A 14245-nucleotide genomic window follows, 5' to 3' on the forward strand; every position below is an offset into this window, starting at 1 on the left:
CACACACACTATCAGCACAATGGCAGTCAGGCCTTTCCAGCTTTGGACAAGAGACAAATTGGGAAAGAAGTAGAACAGGCTCAATGAGCGCAGACAAGTTAGACTGAGAAACTGTAGAGGATGTAGGTTATGTTTGACTGTCTTCCTTCTACTTGTAATGCTATGTGAGTATCTAGGTTAACTCTTTCTTTGTGTGTCTATGTGTGTACGCATGTATGTGTGTGTGGGTTCAGGACAAAGAAATTACACAGCTTCATGAGCGTCCGCACAGTAGTTTAGATTCATGGCGTGCATCCTTTTCACGGTTTGTTTCTGAATGCCAGATACCAGCAGATTATATGCATGTCCATAGGGTTGGGCAACTGAATGAATATATGGCGTCAACTGGCTGAGTCCATTGTTGCTTGCTTCTGGACAAGTTGATCAACTTGTAAGACACAATCAGCACTAGAAGGTGGTGGCATTCCTTGAGCTAGAGAGGAGAACAGTAGGGTCAAGGTTATGGTTGGGGTGTGGGAGTCAGGGTTAACCCTAAAGCTTGATTTAGACCCGATGTGTAGTTACATTTCTCGGGTGGGTTAAGCAGGTTAATAAGCCTAGACACAGCTTCTTATCGTGCATGAATAGTCAGTGTAGTGCTGTCAAGACCTGTAACAGTATGGTTGATATTAAGTCCTGGAAAACAAACAACAAAGTCTCTATTCCTAATACAAGAAGTTTGTCAGCTATCAAGCCACCTCAGGCCCCATGCTAACTAAACTAGCAAGATGTTGCTAGTAGAGCATAAAAGAAAAACAAAAATCACATCTTCATTTACAGGCTGCAGACCTTCACCTGATTCCTTGCTCGTATTGTCTAGTTTAAGACAGAAATAATCCCAAATAGTGGATTTTGCATTCATTACCACAACAAGCAAGAATTTACATGTGCAGTTGCCTGGTGGTTAAAATGGTGTTCACATCCACCATGCTTTTCTGGCCAGGTCATTTCTGTGTGGAGCTTGCCTGTTCTCTCCGTGTCTGTGTGCGTTCTCTCTGGCTACTCCAACTACTATCAATCCAAAGACATGCAGTCAGTGGGGTTAGGTTAACTGACGATGCTAAATTGTCCGTAGTGATTGGTTGTCTGTCTTTCTGTGTTAGCCCTGCGACAGACTGGCGACTGTGCAGGGTGTACCCCGCCAACTGCCCTATGGCAGCTGGGATTGGCTCCACCCACTGTGACCTTGACTTGGGTAAGAGGAAGAGAATGGATGGGCGGACATTCGGTTGCTCATTGGAAAATGTAACATATCACTGATACCCATCATTTCAGCCCTGTGTGCAAAGTGGATTGCTTCATTACATTATAAAGTCATGACAAAAGCATCTGTACCATTTATTTTCATTTGTGACATGTAAAGTACGGCACAGTGGAATCACTTAATTCTTTAATCCTTAAAAGGCAACAAACACGAAGCCCACACACACACCATCACCTACACATTTTCTTTCTATCCCTCTCAATTGTTCATGGTTATCTCTCCTCTGTCAGGATGTCTCTTAAATACACTCAATCTCTCCTTCTGTCTTCCCACTCTTGCAGACAGACACACACACACCTCATTCTGTTACTGACATACCAGGTCATGCAGAAAACACAAGGGAAGCCTTTTTTTAATCCTGGGACCAAAACAGCAAAATGCAATAACCTGGGACAAAAGTGCTGACATCTGAAGATGAGTTTGGCATTCAGACAGACTGCTCGGTCGCAGCTGAAATGAACAGAAGCGACAGACCGAAGGGATCGCGAGACCCCTGACAATAAAAGAAAGACAGATACTCCTTCAATAGCTATTTTCACCCACTGCATAGTCTCTGGGCCTTCAGCCCTCATTTTCATTTTCCTGATTTTCATTCTTGACTCTTTTTTCATTAAAATCCCCTTTTAATTCCAATAATTTACCCATGTGTGTTGTCTTTTTATCCTCACTTCCTGGTTCACAACCACCTCTGGGTCTCTCTACCCTAGTCTCGCCTTACCTATGGTTACAAGGCCTGTCTTCTTTCTGCCCTCTTCCCATCTTTGTTCCTCCATTGTTTCATCTATTCCAGCTTCTATCTCCCGCTCTGTAGTCCTCTCTTCTCTCTCTTCATATCTCGTCTCTATGCAGACCTTGTTTGCCTGCTTCCTGACTCGGCTTCTTGATTAGCAAGATCGACCAGCAGAAGTCTGCCAGACACTTTGTTAAAACAGCCAATGAGTCTTCAAGAGGTTTCCGTATAAATAGAAGGCTGAATCAGACAGTTCAATTACAGATAACACATTCCCACCCTTGAATTTCAAATGCTATTTAGCCACCGACAGAGAAATGGAGATTGTGGCCGGTGAAACGTGAGGTCAAGCTTTAAGGAATGAGGAAGCAGCACCAACAACCAATGCACACTTGAGTGTGCATAGCAAAGGGAGTGTGAGATTGTCTTCTTCTGGCAACACTATTCAATCCACCACGCCACTGCACTCTTACATAATTGTGAGTTTGTGTGAAGAACGAAAGCTGCCTCCTCATAGACAGCAAGAGCAGTCTAGTGCACAGCCATAGGGACTAAAATAGTTAGTCATGTGTTCATTATCGCTATCCTCTTTTAAATGCTCACCCTGTATCCAGAAACATTAAACAGAAGAGGACCTTCGAGTGGGTCCGTGCAAGTGTGTGTGGGTGTGTGTGTGAGAGAGACAGAGGCAGAGTATGAGGGGAAAGAGGTTGTGGGATTGTGATAACTTCAAAAGGTTATTATTATTATTACTGAAGGCTGAAGCCATGCTCTGGCATCCCTTAAGCTTTGATCATTATGTAAAGCTGTTGTGCTCAGCGCTGGCACTGAATACATTACAGAGTGGATAACCAGGGAGTGTGCAAGCAAGCATACATGAACCAACACATTGACTCAGCTTCGTAGTGTCTTCCGATTTTAAAGCAACACACCCTATTATCTCTAAAAGACGAGCACCCTTAATCTCACATTGACACGTGATTGGGACAAGGGGGGTGGAAAATTAGATATTTAAAGGTGCACTACAACACTTTCACACATGGAGTGTCAGGATGCTCACACAGAGGACAGATCTGTTTTTGGCTTTGGAGATTTTATCAAGTTCAAGAACATAATGATATCATCAGCGTTACTTCAGCTCTACTTTGGAGACAAAGAAATCCTGCAGTAAAATAAAAAAACAGAGGGAAAGAAGGATTAAGAAGACCGAATCCTTTTGGATCTAGATCCACGTATGTCAAAATATCTTGGCATCTTGTTGCATCAACTTCTACTATTCATTTGTTAGACCTCACTTGTGCCCCGCTGAAATTCTGCATTACTAGAGTGCTCCTGGTAGTGTTTTATATGTAAATCCTGTGACTCTGAGTAGTGACAGTTCTCAAAGATCAGACAGTGAAGTTAGCGCATAAACTGTGCTCATAATTTAAAAAAAGAAGAAGCTCAGGCTTGAAATCTCGATGTGCTCGTCAACATCATTTCCAGTGAAAACCTAGATATGGTGGGACTTAAGATGTCAACACTTTACCTAGCAACAGCAAGTGCTTCAGAGAAGCACACCGAAAATGAGGTCAGTGGTGCTTAGAGCACAAAAAAAAGTTTTCTGTGGATCACAGGCTGCATAAAAGATGGATGGAGCAACCATGACATCACCCACTGGGTTTCTGGGTTTTACATTTTGAATCGTCAGTACTTTTACAGTTGCCATGTTAGTTTGTTGGAGCTAGAAGTTGGCATATATGGACAAGACGGTGGAGTTGTCGGTGAAGTTATTGGCTAACACTTACAAACTTAGTTAACAAGCTGCATTAAGTACAGGTGTAATGCATAGAAACAAATACGAGTTAATGAGTGCAAAGTAACTGACTTATAAAATGCTAGAATCATATTTAACTAAACTGAAAGGCAAACTTATTGGGCAGGCTGTTAAATGGCAAACTGTATTATGATTCTACTAAACAGTCATCTGAAAGGTACCTACAGCACCACCCGGTGTAGAAACTCCCTTTAATCTACGTGATGCCTGAAAGTAGCTATGATGACATCACCCAGTGGGTTGTGAAGTCCCATTTTGAAGCCTCGAGATAAGAGTTTCCACCATCGTCATCTAGGTTGTAAGAAACCTGATGTAATAAGGAGGGTGAGTCTGACCCTGAAACCGCATGCACAGTGGCTAAAGTCTTGTGACTGATAGCTCATTAGCCAGAGAGCGTGTGGTTTCATAATCCTATTTTTTGAAACATAGTATGACCAGCAAAGTGTTTACAGAAGTCAAGGCAAAGTCATTTTCCTGTAGACTTTCATAGCACCAGAAGTTGATTTGCAAACACAGCTATCACACTCTGGTGCACTTTCACATTGGCTTAATTTTTGCAACCCAGGAGCTATGCCCATGTTCATGTCTTTGATCATGACACCTGCCAATCCATCCAATCCAGTTTCCAATTGTTGACTTATAAAATAATTCTCTGAGGACACAGTTGTAATGAACAGAAAAAGTATCCATATAGGCCAAACTATTTGTATCAAGCTGTAACGTGGTTCTTGATGGTGTAAAGTTGACAATTTTAACATGCGAGTGAGTGGAAATTGACTCTCTTCTGGAGTCAGCCTTAAGTGGTCACTAGAGGAATTGCAGCTTTTGGCACTTCAGCGTCTGCTTCATTCTTCAGCCCTGAAGGTTGCTGCTTGCTGTGGACACAGATCCTGTGATTGATAACCAATAGTACTATAACTGTAACCTAATCCCTGTGTACTCACTTGAAACAATACGATTATTACAAGAATAGAGTGGTATGGTTTATTGCTCAGTTTAATCAGCACAGTTCTCTACAGAATACAGAATAACTTCAAGTTATATTTTATGTTAAGAAAATCTGTTATACAGACATGAATGTTTTTTTCTTTTCTTGGGGGGGGGGGGGGGGGGGGGGGGGGGTGGTCTATTACATAATACAAAGATCTTCTACCTTTTAGCTGATTATTTGCCCTAAAAGGGAATCTCCTGCCACTGATTCGTGGGAGGTAAATACCAGATGTTTAAGACATCAACAGATGTAACTATCAAAGCAACATATGCATTGCAAAAGGTTGTCTCTGATTCACACGAGTGCAAAAGTGTGACCCGTATTGCAAAAAGCATGTTTAAAATAATGTATTTATTCTCATTGCTGAGTTGCTATATTCTGTATCTATGCTAGCACTGTACCTATTAAAGCAGGAAGTCGGGAGCTGTATGTCTACGAAGCACACTTTAATATCGGCTTTGCAAGTCATGTTTTCATTGCAGTATTTAACAATTTTCTCACACCTCACCTCTAATGCCTTGTACTGTCTCACCAGCAAGAGAAAGTCCAAAACATATTCTGTTATCATACAGAGGCAGGGAAAGCAGGAAATGTGTATTGCAGTAAATATCTGACATTATGCTGGCATAAAGACCTCAAATGATTAATAAAATAGCTGTGGATTACATTTTTGGTTGAATTATTCCATTAATTGACTAATTGTTTGTGTCCGGCTTGCTTTTATAAGAATAATCATTCTACAAATGATTGGTTGGTCTTATCCTGTTCTATCCTATCATGCTATTTATTGTTAGCTATGTCGGTTGGTCTATTGGTCCTTGTATATCCCCTGCCAGAGTAAAATATTCTGCAGACTGCATTCTTCAGCTTATATCCCGTGTTTTGGGATAAAATACAGTCCTCCTGGCTGCATTAGACAACATGTTATTATTGCCTCTATTAATAGAGTGTCGCTATTAGGGTGATTATGAGCTTAGGAGGGGAACCCTTGCTCAGAGGGCCTAGCCACCACTTTTAATTTTCGTCTACACCATCTAATCCGAGAGCCACACTGAACTTGAAAACAAGCCATCTGTTCCTGCCCTTACCTGGCCTAGATCGGCCGGAGCACACTCAAACTCTAGCTGCAAGAAGGAAAACACGGGCAGTGCAATAAAACTGTCTTGCACTGTCATCATCACTGTCACACTCCGGAATAGATGTGGCGTAGTGCTACAATAAAAGCGACGCTGTCGTGGTAATAATAATACCGATAATAATATTAATAAAGAAATATAGCAGCACGAGAGCCTACTAGGCTAAACTCTCCAATGAGCACCATACACGCACACTGTGAGCCTCCAGATCCATTACAACGATTCCCCCCTTCTCTCTCTTCGACCTCCAGCCTGTGATAGCAGTGGTTCTGGTAAGCAACAATGACATAATTTAAGAAAACCGGGCATTACACAGGCCCTCAAAATCTATTTGCAACATACAGAGATGCGATGCCCACCCAGTTCAATACCAAGGACAGCGGTCGACGCTCGAGAGAGCCTGACAGCCATGACAACACATGCACTACAAAATGACAGATTTATTTCTGCACGATGCATTGTAAGCAGCTACGTGAACAAGCCCCGAATGACACTGCTTTGTTAGTGAAGCATCAGACCCACGGACAGGGGGCTAGACACACAAAACCCTCGGAGATGCATTTATAGAGAGGCTTTTTGCCCCCCTGCAAGAAGCATCAACAGCCACATTTTTCCCCCTTACCAAATCACGTCGTCAAAATGGCTCTATCGAATAAAACGCCCCGCACTTACCTGCTTTTCCCGGGGTGGAAGAGCTCACATGTCCCGTAGCTTATTTTAGCCTGTTAGTGTGGGTATTATCAATGTGGTGGGCACCGTTATGTGTCTGCCAGCGCCATGTTATTATCACTAAAGTGGAGGACTGTGCGGTCCTGTGCGCTACATCCGGGCTGTTGGGGAGAGCGAATGAGCGCAGTTTGTGGTGGCGGAGGGCGGAGAGCGCTCTGGATATATGTGGAGCACCTGTGCAACAGAGCGGGGACAACTTTCAGTCACATAGGTGTGCTGGGAGAGCTACACATCGAGCATATTCAATAAAAGTCGGTGTGAAAAACCTCTTTCTTTTTTTCTCCCTGTCGTCTGTTGTTGCTATGAAGAGTACCAGAGCAGTATAGCTGTTTGGACTAGCTTAATGTAATACATAAGAAGCTGAAATAGCTTACAAATACAAATAAACTGTTACAATAATTAGCTGAAAATGGTATAGTAAATCATAAATTTGGTTTTAAATTGTTTACAAATTGTTGACATATTCTAAAGTTTAATAGTTTTTTCAGTAATAACTTTAAATTAAAGTTAAACGACCTAAACAGCTTAAAGTTGGCTTAATGGTTCTGGAAGCTAGCTTGAAGTAACTGCTAAATCGTTGGAAGCTGACCTAAAGTAATGAGAAAACTGATGGATAAATTGTTATACAGTAGAGTATATTAGTGTTGTGATACTGCAGAAATTGCTATTGATGCAATACCAAGTAAATAAAGGGCCAGTATAAGTACCGATATTGATCCTTTTACACAAAACACACCTTTTAGATTTTCATGTTTCATGTGAAACTGGGTTTGTTGGAGACCTGGAATGTAAATGTGTCTGTCTCCAAAGCATTTTGGGTCAACTTCTGTTGTTAAAATGTGCTGTAGGCTATAAAAAATAGACCTGGTAGTCAACACAAGAAGGTTCAAACATTTTAGTGCATTTTTGAAATGTATTTTTTAAATTGCCAATAATTATTATTATTATTTCTTTAACACAGTTCATTGGGCTACATACTGAACTTAGATGATAGAAAAAAAGTGTTGATGCTATCATGCTAGTATCGATTCAATACCAGTACCAGTGTTGGTATCAATACTATCAATATTTGAATTGTTCCCTCACCTCTGGACTATATACCTGATAAGAAGATAAGCTAAAGTACTGCCTAAATAACATTAGCCAAATAATGTTGAAAGTCAGTTGAAAGTAGTGGTTAAAAATATAATTTTAAATATTATACAAAAGCTAAAAAATAAATATAGCAGAGTGTAATGGTTGAAATATATAAAAGTGATGGTAAACAATTAAAATTTGCAGTGATTGATAAAATGCTGGTAATAAACAAATAGCTGAAATAGTTAATACTGATAACTGATAAGTTTCTGCCACTCCAGGTAGTGCATGGAAGCTAACTTGATTAAATTACATTTCAACATTTCATTTGATTGCAAATGTCCTCTTGGCCTACATAATATCAGCTTTTAGTCCACAGGGTTGTGGATTACAACAAATAAAAAAAATGAATGACAATATCAACACAATTAATCCTTTGAAAACAAACAAATACAGGAAGAGGAAAACAGTGAAGCTATGTCAGAGGTCCTTTACTAATAGCAAGCACTGTAAAAACAAAATGTACTGAAAAATGAAGCAACGCAGAAGCTCCATACAGTTTAAGAAAATTCTCTTTTAAGTTGTAATTTTAGGCAGCTGATTTAGGCATGATGATAGAAGCAAATGTATCAGTACAGATGTTCCTCCAGTGAGGCTAGACACAGTCTGCCTAAAAGCTTTAAGGACACACACAGTGTGACAGCCTCTGCCAGCTCCCACTGTGTCACAGCCCTCATTGATCTCCCATCTCTTTTTCTGACATGTTGTTTGTAGCACAGGGCTCTTCCCTAGACTATGGTAAGCGAATATGGAAGGGCAACAGCCACTTTCTGCCACTCACAGCACAATTCTTATGTCTGATCTGTTCTTTTAAACTGAGTACTAGAAGGAAAGTGGAGGGAGAAAGCATCCATAATGCAAGATCTGCCTCTTTGTATTGCTGTTAAACACTTGGATCAATGAAACAGTTGCCAGCACATGTTGCCAGCACATTCTCCTTCTACTGTACAGATGAAGACTTTAAAACTGTCCATCTTTCAAATATATGGCATTAAAGGTGCATTCCTGTCCTCACTACACACATGTCAAAACCATGCTTAGAAAAGTAAGCAAACCCTTCAAAAACAGTTCCTCAGTATTAACTGCTTTCCTGTCCCACTGATTTGGCCTTTTGTGATCAGATCATACTGCGCTTGTCTGCTCTGTCTCCCACAGAGATCGCCACCACCCATAAATCTCTTTGGCGACATGTGAGCTCAGGTTCTCAGCCGGGGAAACACCCTTTCAGAAACTATTCCAGGATATGCGACACTTATTATGGGGTTTACAGACAGCCACATCTGTCAAAGGAGGGGCGGTGGTGTTTTTGGATGGTAATTGAGCTTTCAATCATAATAAAATTGAATTGTGGACAGAGCTGCATCCAAGATGGAACAGCTGATTCACCAGCTCACACACACACACAGACATACAGACACACACACACACACAGACACACACACACACACAGACATACTACAAATTTGAAGTGTGGTTAAAATTTGAGGGTGACAGCAAGATTTGAGAACTATGCCATACTTGGATGGTGAGGCTGATGAACTGGATTACACTGCTGGGGAGTTTAATAAATTGTACTGATATTTTGACATGAGTGGACTAAGTCGTCCACAAGTGGACTATAGTAGTTCTGGAAGAAAACTCCAGAACTACTACGTTTACTGTGATTTCCACAAAGGCATCAGCTGACCAGAAAGAATGAGACGATCCAATGGCGTTTTTGAGATCAGGGGTTTGCCCACCACATGACTGCAACCTCCCCAGTGAATATTTGACACCTCCATCTAGTGGTGGATTGTGGGAGTACGCAGGTCACGACAGTGCAGCTGCAGTTTTAATGTGGTTTTTTGTTATGCTTGGAACATCAGCCAAGGCATCTCTGTTTGAATAATGTGATCTTTTCTGATACTAAACTCATTTCACAGTGGCCCAGATATGATGATTGGAATTTCAACGCACATACATAAACATACTCAGGTTTACACACACACACACAAACATGCTACTGTCCCCATGGCAACTGAAGCAATAACCGTGTATTGAAACCATCTCCCTCACTCTTACTCCACTCTTACACACTCTTTGATTTACTCTCTCTTCTTCACTCAGTGTTTGAAGGCACAACACCATCTTTAGCTCTTGGTGAGAGCCACAGGTTATTGCTATCTCGTGGAAAACTACTCCTCTGACTAAACACTCCAAACCATTACCCGTTGTAGGATTACCACGAAGAGCTGTCTCATTCCACACATCCATTTTTTTTCTTGCACATGTAGTTGAAAAGAAGGGGTAAAGAGACAAAAGTATAAAGGTGAGGGCATCTGACAAGCGTTGGACCCACACTTGGAACAAAGCCCAGAGCTTATCAGAGACTAATGCCACTGTTGTTGCTTTGGAAAACCCTGCTCCTGCCAGTATGCTCTCTTCTGCCTAACAGCAGCACGCCTCACGGTTTCCTCCTTTTTTCCTCAGCTACCCCATTGGCTGAAACTACAACAAGAGATCTCCTGCAAGTGACATCATTACTCCCTCTCCCGTTGAGCAGCATATGTCATGACCACATGGTAAACTCAAATGAAGAGCTGTAGTTTGCTTTCTTATTTAAATATAGCTATATATGTTACAGTTGCATTATATGTGAGCTGCAGCTTTTGTTTTCAGACTTGATTGAGGAAGCAAACGTCAGTTCATGCCCTGGAGAGGCAACCAGGAGAGGAGACATAAACTAAGTGTTATCGATTGTTTCTTTGCAAGTATCCTATCCTCTCACTATGCAGCCCAAGCAAAAAAAAAGAAGTCTTCTGATCCTCACAGGAATACCCTTTTTATATAGCTATAAGGTGGTAGTAAGTATATGAAACATCTCCTTTTGCCCAGATGCTTCGAGTTTGAGTTTTACTTTTAACAGCAACTGTTCACCCCTCAAAGGTTTTTGTGGGTTATTCAAGCACAACGGCGCTTCGCTTTAGCCAGTTAGTACATTTAGAACACTGCTTTAGCTTAGCATTAGTTAACATTTGACCTTCAGAAGGCATCTGAAACTGTAAGGTGTAATTTTTAAACCAGTTTTCCCACCTAGGAGCAACAAAACAAGGCCAAAATCTTAAAAATATAAAAAATCTTGTTACAGCAGACAAACAAGGTCTGGCCATCTGATGAATGAAAATTTACTTTTGTGTTCACTTTTGTTTCTGTTTTGGTCTCCACCAACTCATAAGAAAGACAGTGTGAGTTCTACAGAGCTTTTTTTTCTCCATTGTTTGGTAGTCATGCTTGACAGAGGAAAAGTGAATCAACGGAAAAAAAATCAGCCTGTAAAAACTAGAACTTTAAATTTTACTAACAAAAATCATGTTCTGCTTTAAATGTCTACATTTGATTTAATTGTGATAAATATATAATTTAATCAAGATGTTGATAACTATAAAATTACTATTCAGTATATGTTTTGCCTTGTTCACTGTTTGTTGTAATGAGCTGAGCAACAATCCTGTTGGGCAAATGGCAAACATTCATCTATTTGTTATCTAATTGTGGAAACTATTAAAAATCCATTTAAAAAAAAGAGCTACACAATTTGCCTTGTAACAGCTTAAATGAGATGACGAGACATTATGATTTAATCAGCCCAGATGCTCAATTTAACAAATTCTAGTGCACACACACACATACACTGCCAGAGGCTGCAACTTCCCCAAACTGTCCAACGTGACACTGAAGAGCCGCTGGGCTCCTGAGGTTAGCCCAAAGGCTGCTCTCAAACACTCATGAAGAATTAATGACTGTAAATGCAAGTTAACACGTGTGCCTGTGTATTGTGCATGAAGGCAGAACACAAAATGATGCAGAATTAGCCAGTTAGTGTTGTTTCTATGCAATTTATGATGTGTTACAACTTGTCAAACATAATAAACGTTTCAGAGATTAACATGTCACTTTAACAGCATATAGCATAAGCATGAGATAAAGCATTAAAGTGTGTAGTTCAAGAGTGTTAAACTCTTTGAAGTTTGGAGTCCGGTTAAAACCAGCACAAAGTGCAGGCTTTTGTTATTTGTTATTAATATTCTTGATGTAGTTTGGAGCACAAAAACTATTTTTTTTACTTTTTTATTTATATTGATATAGTACATGTGTATTATTTGTTTCATTGTTAAAAAAAAATTAGAATATAATTAAGTAACATTATATTTAGAATCCCCATATATGATTCCCTATATGCCTATAAATTGTCAAGCAAGAGACATAGTGTTAAACAGCTCTACCTAGCTTTATTGATACATATCATTAGTGTATTAGCGTAATTAGCGTAGTTTCTAAGTTATAAGGCTTTTGGTGGATGTTGGGCAAATTGACATGCAAACACTACCAAAAACATAACCTCCTTGGTGGATGTAAAAATGATGCCTTCATATGTATTCCTTTAATTTACTTTATTACAAATATGCACATGTTCCCTTTTAATGAACCATTCGTTTGCAAAACAGATGATTAACAGCGATGTCTTTAAGTCTAATTTTCCAAATTGAGTTTGCATTCATGTACATTCAAATATTGATTAGACTGATTGGATCTGCATAAGCACGATTTAACATACTTTCAAATCCCATGCCTGTCTCACTTTGTATCCCTCACAGCAGAAAGAGCACTGCATGGAAAAATTAGAGCAATTGTTGAGCATTTTCATACATAGTAAGCCTTCCAGTTGGCCAGATTGGATCTTAGGTGGGTCAGTTTATGTTTGACACCCCTGGTGTTGGTGTTTAATGAGTAAGTATAAGAACTATGATAAGATAAGATAAGATAAGATAAGATGGCCTTTATTAGTCCCACAGGTGGGAAATTTGTTTTGTTACAGCAAAAGTGCAAAGTTATGTAGCAGAAATTAGAAAACACTGGAATGCAATAAAATACAATAAAATAAAATAAAATACTATATACAATAGAATAAAATAGAATAGAATAATATATACAATAGAATAAAATAGAAATACAAATACTATATACAACTGAGTAGGAAAATACAAAAACACAACTTCGTCAGAAGAAGAATTGCACGTATAGCAGTCTTATTGCACATGTGTGGGTTTGTGTGTTTGATCAGCTGCAAAAGTCTTTATTGTAGAGTCTGACAGCAGTGGGGAGGAAAGACCTGCGAAATCTCTCCGTCCCACACCGTGGGTGCCGCAGTCTCCCACTGAAGGAGCTGCTCAGTGCCTTCACAGTCTCATGCATGGGGTGGGAGATGTTGTCCAACAGGGATGACAGCTTAGCCACCATTCTCCTGTCACTCACCACCTCCACTGGGTCCAGAGGGCATCCTAGAACAGAGCTGGCCCTTCGGATTGATGATTATAACTTTTAACCTTGGAGTCCACACACAGGTTGAATATGCAATAACCTGCACACAGGAAACACTTAAGTACTACTGTGAGCCCTGAGAAATGCAGTAGACAAATAATGCACTGTGTGAAAGTCATGGACTATAGCTGAACTTAGTTCGTTGCAGTGGTGAGTGCACTCATTTGCATGAGGGTCAACCTTTGCCTGCATAAAGGAAACACTTTGTGATAATACTTAATTTTACTGACTGCCCGTGTTTCAGCAATAACTTTTACTTGCTAATATTTCACAAGTACCTCGGCTACTTACCTAAAACAAAAACGTAACCTTTTGACAGCCAAAGTTAAAGAAATTTAAACATTTTCACTCCGTATCACTAGACAGATTTTGAAATCGCACACCCAACCACAGAATCTCAGAGGTTTAAGTGTCTGCATTCTAAGAGTTTCTGCAATTTCTGACATTTTTCAGCTCAGATGATTGGTAACCTAATAAGGCTGCGGGGACAGCCACGGCGATTGTGTCAAGCCACATGTTCAAGTGTTATTTGTCATGCTGCTGCTGATTAAGTGGAGATTTATTTAGCTGGGTGTGAACCTGAAATCTCTTCATATTTATAAATGCTGAAAGATGTCAAACACTTGGTTTGTCCACTGTAAATACACTCTGAAAAAATGTGAAATTGGAAGAAGGTATCCCTCAGTTAAAGCCGAACTGAAACCAGCAAACTGAGCGAGCGCCGAACCAAAGGAGCAATGACTTTAGTCGTAAATGCCCGAATCAACTACACGTATAAAAAACAGCACTAAGTTTTGACTCATTTCTCTATGCCCGGTAATTGTGTTCTGTGTTGCCTACAGAGGTATGGCATGAGTGTGTTACACAGTCTTATGACTGCAAAAAACAGGCCATTGTGCTGCCATTGGACCTAGTTGGAGTAAATAAAGTGGACACAACATTTGTCATAGGCTGTACATTTCACTGTTTCACCTGAAACTTTAAGACACGATTCAGTTTTGTCTGATTCCCCTTTGCGTTATATTAAATTGCAGTTTTAACATCA

At 40.1% G+C, this 14245-nt stretch overlaps 1 protein-coding gene and 1 long non-coding RNA gene across 2 annotated transcripts in view; one reads left to right on the forward strand and one right to left on the reverse strand.

Annotated features, from left to right (window-relative positions):
- The window catches only part of pak5 (p21 protein (Cdc42/Rac)-activated kinase 5), a 69608-nt gene extending 62786 nt beyond the window's left edge, over window positions 1-6822 (reverse strand). Inside the window, exon 1 of the mRNA XM_005449752.4 lies at window positions 6649-6822. The gene's annotated coding sequence lies outside the window, so the exon portion shown is untranslated. The remainder of the gene's footprint in view (window positions 1-6648) is intronic.
- Window positions 6823-9897: 3075 nt separating this feature from the next.
- Window positions 9898-10603, forward strand: LOC112842451 (uncharacterized). The gene is made up of 3 exons (XR_003214224.1): window positions 9898-10150; window positions 10312-10403; window positions 10501-10603. It is a non-coding gene; the product is annotated as an uncharacterized LOC112842451 (long non-coding RNA).
- Window positions 10604-14245: the final 3642 nt, after the last annotated feature.

This window comes from Oreochromis niloticus, linkage group LG15 (genome assembly GCF_001858045.2).
Source record: "Oreochromis niloticus isolate F11D_XX linkage group LG15, O_niloticus_UMD_NMBU, whole genome shotgun sequence".
Lineage (NCBI taxonomy): Eukaryota > Metazoa > Chordata > Actinopteri > Cichliformes > Cichlidae > Oreochromis > Oreochromis niloticus.